At 39.8% G+C, this 9,542-nt stretch overlaps 1 pseudogene; it reads right to left on the bottom strand.

Moving 5' to 3' along the window:
* Positions 1-1,088: 1,088 nt before the first annotated feature.
* Positions 1,089-1,625, bottom strand: LOC122216114 (annotated as a pseudogene).
* Between the last annotated feature and the right edge of the window lie 7,917 nt (positions 1,626-9,542).

The raw sequence follows: 9,542 nt of genomic DNA on the forward strand, positions 1-9,542 counted from the left end.
TAGTACTGTTGGTATATGAGAGGTTGGCAACAAACACAATTACCCCTCTTCAAACTGCACCAGACCACAAGCAGGATAGAGGATACTCCCAGCCTACTGCTACCTGTCTATCAAGAGCAATCTGGTACCTAGAGGGCTCTGGCTTGCTGTGACAAGAGAGATCCATAGTGTCAAAACAAGCTCTCATTGCATGAAATCTGGGCTCTGGAAAAATCTTGTGTTAGCCCTCTCCTAAAATTTAGCACCACTTTCTTCTGTTTCCAATTCTATGGATTAAAATGCATAATGGAGCAAAGCATCCAGTAGCAAATAACATATGATTCAAACTTGCTGCAATTCTTGATTTCATCATTTCCTAGTTTTGCTTAAAAGAGAAAACATTCCATTCTTTTCAATAGATTCCTGCTCCCATCTCTGGTGGCCCTGTAGGCAAAATTTCTCATTCCTCAGTGAATGAGAGGGGGAAATCCCTTCACATTTTTGATCATGGAAGTAATGTGGTTTATGTGCCTGTCCACATACTTGCTCCCTACATCCAACGAGTCTCTGGCTTAGTTGTTGTAATGTGGGTTCACCAGGCTGGCTGGTCCTGGAACTTCTCCAGCTTACAGGTCACCATGGCCTGAGCACAGCAGCACTTTATGCATGGAGCTTCTGCTGCATGGAGCCCTACTTGCCTTACAGCAGCTGCGTTGTTCTGTCTTCCAAACCCTGCACCATGGGAGCCACTGTCTCCTAGATAAAACCCTGTGCTATGCCTGCCTCTGCAGTGCACTGGTGGTCTCATGAGGGTGAGCCCACTCCTTTGTCGCCCCTTCACAGGTCATCAAAGTCACTGTGGGTGCCGGTGCTAGAGCTCTCCATCACCCTCAGTAGTGCAACTGGAGGGTTGCTAGCACAGCAATGATAGCAACACTATCCTCATAGTATTTTAGGATACGTGTAATTCTGAAACTTAGTAGTTCTTGGTAGTTTGAACAATTGCCATTCGTTAGAAAGTCTTCTCTTAATATAGTAAATATTATTCCAACATCTATTCTTTTTTTTTGTCTGTTTTTACTTTCATTTGCATTTATTTTATGCAGAATTTACTCCCAGGCCATACATTTTTGTTGCTTCAGTTTCTTCTGGAACATCTTTTTCTTCTGTGCAACTTCCTCTTCCAGTTTAGGAACAATCTGCTCTTTTTCAGTAAGGATCATCTCAATGTGGCAGGGAGAGCTCACGTATGGGTTAATCTCACCATGAGCCCCGTATGTTCTATGCCACATCTTGGGGGTTTTGTTCACCTGGATGTGCTCAATGACCAGAGAAGCTACACCTAAACCCTTAAGTTCAGCATTACTCCCTGCATTCTTAAGCATGTGCAGTAAAAATTCAGCACTCTTTTGGGCCACCGACCCTGTGTCCAGCGCCACTGTTTGGCCTGGGCACATCTACCAACCCACCATTGTAGCAATGGAATGGCACACACTGCTTCTGCAAAGTGACATCTTTCAGATACTTGGTGGCTTTTCAGATATGCATACCTTTGATGGTCTGGGCAGTTTCACGTGTGTTCTTAAAGTGAACACGAGGATTTGAACCTCTTGATTTGCATGATTTTGTTGGGTTTCCGGGTCAAGTGAATAGCAAACCGTTTTCAGAGATCACCTCAGGCTGCTTACGGGAAGAGCCAACATTTATTCTTATAAAATGAAACTACTTATATAGTTAGCTCAGTTGAAATGATTCACATTAGTGAAAAGATAGAAGATAAAAATATTCCTTTTACTCAGAGATGATCTTTACCTATGATCATGGATGCAATATTCACTATTATCTTCTCTTTTTGAAGATGTTTTCAAAGCTCCTTACATTAAATCAGGCTTTTAAAAATGAGTTTCAGGAGTGCCTGGGTGGCTCAGTTGGTTAAGTGTCCGACTCTTGATCTTGGCTCAGGTAATGATCTCACAGTTTCGGAGTTCAAGCCCCACGTCAGGCTCTGTGCTGACAGCACAGAGCCTGCTTGGAATTCTCTCTCCTTCTCTCTTTGCCACTACCCCACTTGTACTCTTTCTCTCTCTCTCTTAAAATAAATACATAAGCTTAAAACTTTTTTTTAATCTTAAAAGAATAATAAAAATGAGTTTCAGAATATTGGCTGTGTCTTAAGTATCATGATATGGTTTAGACAACGACAAACGTTGGAATGTGGTAAGGACCGGAACAGCAAGGAATTCCTGCTGTTCCCATCCCTCCAAAAGAAAGGAAACCTTTAAAACACACACCCACCCACCCACACACACACACACACACACACACGCATGCACACATGTGTGTGTACATACAGAGCTTTTTGGGTTTGAAGTTAGCCTTTGTTATTAAAACAAAACACCAATATTACAGTGAAAATTGGTTACCAGAGTTAGAGCTGACTTCAGAGATACTATTTCTCCCCTCCCCCCATCTTCCCAACACCCACCGTGCCCTCACACCAACTCACTCCCCCTTCCCTTGTACTACTGGAAGTAAGGCACATTGTAAGGAGACCTTCCCAGGGTCTTAAGTATAAGTAGCAAAGAAACTGTCCTCCCGCCTCACTGCAGTATTCCATCTGAGATGAATGGTAGCATTTTGAGAAGGATGGGAGTGAGAAACACCAAAACATGTATCAGTTAGCATAAAGAATCTTTTATAGTGGAGGTGATTTTCTCATCTCTGAAATGACCTTGTACAGAACACAGTATTAACAGTTTGTTAAATAACTCCATAGTAAATAATTGTGTTTAGGACACATTTGTCTGCTTAAAAAAAAAAAAAAAAAATCAGGACTTTCATTTGGCAATTATTAATTTTTTATGTTTTTAATTGTTATTTATTTGTGTTTAAAATTACAATTCCAGTGTTAATGTATGGTGTTATAGTAGTTTCAGATGTACAATATAACAATTCAACAATTCTATGCATTATTCGGTGCTCACAATAAGTATACTCGTAATCCCCTTCACCTATTTTACCCACTCCCGCTGGTAACCATCAGTTTGTTTTCTGTAGTAAAGAGTGTTCTTCTGGTTTGTCTTTTTTTAATTTTGCATGTTTTTTTTTTATTTCTTATATTCCACATATGCATTATACTCTCTAGATCCATCTATGGTGTTACAAATGGCAAGATTTCATTCTTTTTTATGGTAAGCAATAGTCCATTATATATATATATATATATATATATATATATATATATATTTATTTATTTATTTATTTTGAATTAGTGTTTTCACATTCTTTGGGTAAATACCCAGTAGTAAATTTCTGGATCATATGGTAATCCTATTTTTAATTTTTTGAGGAACCTCCATACTGTTTTCCACAGTGGCTGCACCAGTTTGCATTCCTACTAACAGTGCAGAAGAGTTCCTTTTTCTCCACATCCTTGCCAACACTTTTTGTTTTTTGTGTGGTTTTTCATATTAGCACACAAAGAAAACATTAAGAAAACCCGGGGCTATAGCCCCATTTCTTTGTTCTCTTCCAAGCACAATTTTTCTAAAGGGTTATTTATATTTGCTGCCTCTAATTTTTCTCTTCTGATCACCTCTTAAATCACTCCAAACAGGCGTTTCTCCCACGAATACTCCGTTGAAACTGCTCTCTCCAAATATACCAGTGACCTATATTTCCCATAGGTTAGTTCTTGTCCACAGCTTGGGTGTGTGTCAGGAGCATTTGACGGGGCTGACTACTCCCTCTTCTCTGAGACAGTGTCTTCACTTGGCTTCCCGCACACACCCTTTCTTGGTTTTCCTCATCCTCATTGGACATTCTTCTCAGTCTCCTTGGCTAGTCCCTCTTCTCTCTAACTTCATAATCTTGGAGGGTCCCAGGGCTTTCTCCTTGGGCTCTTCTCTTCCTTGCTCTCTCGCTTGGTGATCTCACCCAGTTTCATTGCCTTAAATATTATCCAAAAGCAGCCAAATGTGTATTCCCAGCTCTGACTTCTCTCCTAAACTCCAGACCTTTATCCAATTTCTTCCTCGATGTATGAAACTTAATAAGTCCAAACTCGAACTCTCGTTCTTCCTTTTAAAGCCTGCCCCACCACCTCAGATGATGGCGACCCGATCCCCAACTAGTTCAAACCAAAAACTTCAGAGTCATCCTTGACTTCTCCCTTTCTTTCCTCACATCCAAATCATGTTGGCTCCTACTTCACAATATATCTGGAACCCAATCACTTTTCACCACCTCCTCTGCTACTTGCCTGGTCTGAGCCACTGTCACCTCTCTCTTGGATAATTGCAATCACTTCCTAAGCAGCCTCCCTGCTTCTACCCTTGATCCTAGATGACAGTCTCCCTGCAAGAATTAAGTCAGAGAGATATTAAAAAATGCAAGTCAGATCATGTCCCTCCTCTGCTCAAGCCTTCACAATGATGTCCTGTTTCATTCAGAGGAGTCAGAAGTCCTTACAAAGGCCTACATGCCCCCAATGGCCTGCTCTCCCATCACCGCTCCCACCTCAACTCCTGCTAATGTCACCTTCACTCATTCTACTCCAGTCATACTTATCTCCTTGCTCTTACTCAAGCCCCCAGACATGTTTGTTCCCTCAGCCTGAAATGCTTTCCCCAGACAGCTACATGGCCCACTCCTCACCTTCACATGTTTTCTCAGTTGTCCTGTTCTCAGTGGGACCTACTGTGCCACCTATTTAAACTGGACTTGGCTTTCTTCTCCATCTCTAACACTCCTGAGCCTCTTACCCTAGTCTAATATTTCCTTTGTCCATAACATTTATCCTTTCTAATGTCTCTGGAAATTACTTATCATGTTTATGGTTTATTTTCAGCTTCCTACTTAGAATGTAATCCTCATAAGGACAGGGATCCCTGTTTGTCCCATTCTCTGATGTATTTCTTCTAAGCACCAGATCATTGTCTGCCACGTGGTAGGAAATCAATAAATATTTTTGAATGGATAAAAGTTCAAATCTTCAGAAACAGGAATGACAGAAATGAGAAAAGTCTATAAAGATCACATCTGTGTTGATTCAATGATTTTGAAAGGGACTTTTATCTCTTACTTCCTGGTGACAGAAATGAGCACACGACTTTGTAAACTCACATATTAAAAGCATCCGCAGCAGTTTGTTCACTTCAACTGTTGCTTTTGAAGAACTTGATAAGCATTTGTCCTTCCATCCCTTCTTCTGTGGTAAAGCCTCCTTTTAAATACTCAGGTAACCTGGGTCTTTCTGCTCTGAAGACATCAGAAGGGCATTTAGTTGAAGGGTGGAATTTGTCAGGCTTCCTGGTCAAAACAACTCCTCAATATTTATTTTGTATTGTCTTTGAGGGAAATACTCATAGTCCTGTCTGGATAGTCCTCATGGTATTTGTAGTGCTGTTAGGACCCTCAAATTCACGGAACCTGTATCCTCAGCTGAAAGTGGGTAGGATTCTGGCAGCAAGTTGGTTTGTAGGTAAACCATTGACACCATTGGTCCAGGTCTGATGACCACCATAGCTGTTACGTATTTATGTGAATACTTCCCTCTTTGAGGTATTTCAAGAAGTACTTTTCTCGGTAATATAGGATGGACTGCATGTGCTAATGACAAAATTTCTGAAGCTGCTCAAGAATGTTTTCTGGTAAGCCTAACCATGACATCATGGGTGCTTAATAAATGGCAACATGCTCGGTAAAAAGGTTAAAAAGGGTCATTCATCTCACTGTCCTTTTCATCAGAGGGCCAAAAATAGTATAAGCTATTTTATTCTCTGGTTTTCACTCATTCCCTTTTCCCTACCCCAGGGAAGCCTTAAGTGGATTTGCTGTAATAACTGTGTTATGCATATGATAGATAGAATCTATTATGATGATTACATAATTGACTTTTGTTTTAAAAAAGCAACTGGTTTACAGTGAGAGTTCTATTACTTCAGGTAACTTTGTTTGCATAGATCAAAATTCATCACTCAATTTTTAACACTAGCATTTGAAATTTCTGTTGTATTTTTAATTAAAAGCATTAGAAGAGTACAATACAATTATAGGATTAGGATAACATTGTAGGAAGTTTGGACAATTTAAAATGTCTTCGTAATTCCATCTAATTGCTATAATCATTTGTAAATTTTTTCTGTAATCATTTCCCATAAACATGCTGATTATTCCTATAACTGAAATGAATATCATTGTCACTGGATGGTGATGGGAGCCCTCTGAGATGAAGACCTTTTCTGACCATTGCATGTATACCCATAGTGTAGCACAGGGTTGGGTATAGACAGCTGCTTGAAAAATTATTGCCAAAACAATGAATTTATTAATAAGTGGATTTGCAGAGGATCTAAGATTTAATTAAATATAACCAACACTGACTGGATTATTTTGTTGATTCACATTGAGAGGCCAAAGTTCCAACACTTGGCAAGCATCAGCTATTCTACGACTCTCTCTTCTGTCCAGATCTCTAGGAGCAGCACAGGGGGAATGCGACAGTCCAATGGTGATATGGTTACTCTTCTGCCTTGTTGGAAAACAATAGCACTCATTCGTTTTCCTTCTCTACCCTTTGCAGATTACCTGGGCCCAGACTGGTTTTAAATCTCTGAAACAGACTGAGCGCTAATAAATGGATCGCTGGTCCGAAAATAAAATTGCAAATCAGGTTTAGAATTTGATGTAAAAGCTTGAGAGACACAGGTTTGTTGCTACTTTAGATTACAGATGTCATAAAAAATAGAAACCAAAAAGGTTAGGTAGTTTCTAAATTAAACACTTTTTCTTACAATAATTACCGTGTTCCAGCATCTGTGTACTTGGGTAGAATTTGAATAACACTTTATTGCTCAGAATAATGTTCTATTCTTGTCACCAAGTAATACTTGAATACATGCCCTTGTACTCCATGACGGCAGGAAGGGTGTTGCCCTAAACACTGTCCCACCCTCTGTAGCAGGGCTCGGTTTTGTTGGAACATTTCAGATGCTAAAAAATCCTTTTCTCTACTTTCCATTCATTCACAGGCAGGAGGCCTGAGATTTACTATTTTTTTCTAAATCTAAATGGATGGAGTCAAGCTCGTGCAGTCACCATTAAGGACTGACCACAGTAGCATGGGGAATATTGTTTGAATCTTCTTTCCATAGGGAACTGGCTATGAAAAGGCTAAGCCCATCAATCATAATTTGAAAGGCAAGTTACAAATCCTTTGATGGAACTTTCCAAGCCATCACTGCAGCAAGTAGAACAGGGATCAGGGTTTTTTTTAGTTGAGTACACACACCTGGTCATTTTGCACATTTCCATTTTGATAGCCAGTAGGAGAAGTTCTTGGGCTTAAATAATAGCTTTTCAGCATTTCATGTTTCTAAGTCTGAATCTGAATTTAAGGAATGCTAGTCTGTCTCATTTTATACCACAGCAGCTATAGAATTCCACAGAATTTTGTCTAAAATGACATGAACAGGTTGTCATAGTCTGGGAGATAGTTCTTCACTAGGACACAGCACTATCTTTATTCGAAGGCCCAACATGGCATAAGCAAACAATGGCTGTGTTTTGTGTGTTTCTGTGTTACTTTAATGCATTTAAATTTCAATTATGGGAATACAAGACATGAGTTGTATTATTAGGCTCTCCTTTATGTTCCTTAATGATGACTTTTTTTTTTTCTTTCTGAGTTAAAAGTAAACCCTTTAGCTTAAAAGACCTGTGTATTCTAAAAATGAATGATTGCTTTGCAGACACTGTTCTCCTTTGTTCTGTTGTAACAGAACCCCTGATTTTTAGGCTGGGCGTTTAGCTGTCCAGACAAAAAGGCAAATGGGGGGGGGGGTGCTATTTCCCAGTTTCTGTTGCAAAGGACTAGGTGAAAGTATTATATAGCAACTTCTGGAACTTTCCTTAAATGATAGTTGTGTACCTCTTGCCCCTTCCCTGTCCCTTCTTCCATCCTGCTGCTACAACAGTGGACACACTAACAGAAGCCCCAGCTGCCATCCTGGACACTGAAGACAAGGGCAACACAGAAGATGAGTAGACAGAAGTGCCATACCAATTTGCCTACTTTGCCTGATACGAAAGAAAGAGAAACTATCTTGTTTAAATGACTGCTCTTTTGGGTCTGCTTTTCTCAAAATGAAAAACAATCCTCATGTACATAGTCACCTATAATACAAAATATTGTATTATTTAATCTGACCCCCAAAAATGAACATGCTGTAGCAGACACCTCATCACTGCAACACTGTTTTCCAGAACTGACCTTCTCTCTACCACCATCCACATGGCAGTAGTGAATTTCCAAATTCTAGAACATGTCCTCACCTTTGATTGAAGGATGCTCCCCCGATCCATGTTGGGCCAATCAAAATCCTTCTCCAGGAATTAAAAATAAGGTAGAGAAAAACAGATTAGTCTCTTTCAGTTAGTTGTAAGACCATAATAATAAATATCTGAGCTGTTAACAGCTTGACTTTCCATCATGTATTGGGGGAAGTAGACAAAACAGGCTTAATGAGAAAGAACAATGAATCAGAGTCAAAGAGGGAAGCAGAGATTTAGAGATGGAGAGGATAGAGGATTCCTAGGCTTCTCATAGTTGGTCAATGCTTCGTGGTTTCAGCACTGTTGCTTTCTTACCTAATATCCACTCTCCATTTTCTCTTTTCTAAGCAATGCTGATCTTGTTCTGGATTCATCCCTTCTTAGAGGGGGATAACAAACTGGTCTAAAATGAGATGTGCATGGCAATCCCCTGGCACTTGTATTGATCCGGTGATGGGCATGCATCCTGAATTGGCCCAATCTGATTAAAAATTTATATTCCATATCGAGGGGGAAGTTACTCTTTCTCCTGCTGAGAGGAACAAGGAAGTACATAGTCCCAATTATATTGTCAGCTCTCTTGCCACCATGAGTGTGACCATCCTGGGATGAGGGCAATATTGAAGATGACTGTAAAAAGAATTCTAAAAAGCTGGAGACTTTGATGGAGTTTTTGAGCCCAACTTGGACTGAATCAATTATATTAGATAATAAATGACTTATTATAGAAGCCATGGGTCACCAAACTTTTTTCTTAAAGGGCCAGATAGTAAATACTTTAAGATTTGCAGGCTATGAGGTCTTTGTTGCAACTAATCCACTTTGCCATTGTAGCTCTAAAGCATTCCTACACAATACAGATATGAATGGCCATGAATGTGTTCCAGTAAGACAGGTGTCCAACCTACATATAGGTTGTCATTTGCCAGCCACTGTTATAAGCCAGTTTGAGTCAGACTTTTCTGTTGCTTGTTGCCAAAATTACCATCTATGATACACAGGCTCTGGTCCATTTCTGAGGTCTGGCTGTGTCTTGCTCTTGGAGTCTATGAGGAGCTCCAGTGTCCAGAGATGGTGGCCAAAATATTTAACAAAAGGTGCAGCATGAACACCAACCAATCACAAAAACATAAGATGTCTGTCTTAGGGTGAATTGGCTGGAATATCATTCCATCATTATTGTTCTATCAAGTCCTCTTTATTACTTAAACCAGCCAGAGTTTATTTCT

The sequence above is a fragment of the Panthera leo genome, chromosome A3 (genome assembly GCF_018350215.1).
Source record: "Panthera leo isolate Ple1 chromosome A3, P.leo_Ple1_pat1.1, whole genome shotgun sequence".
NCBI classification, from domain to species: Eukaryota; Metazoa; Chordata; class Mammalia; order Carnivora; family Felidae; genus Panthera; species Panthera leo.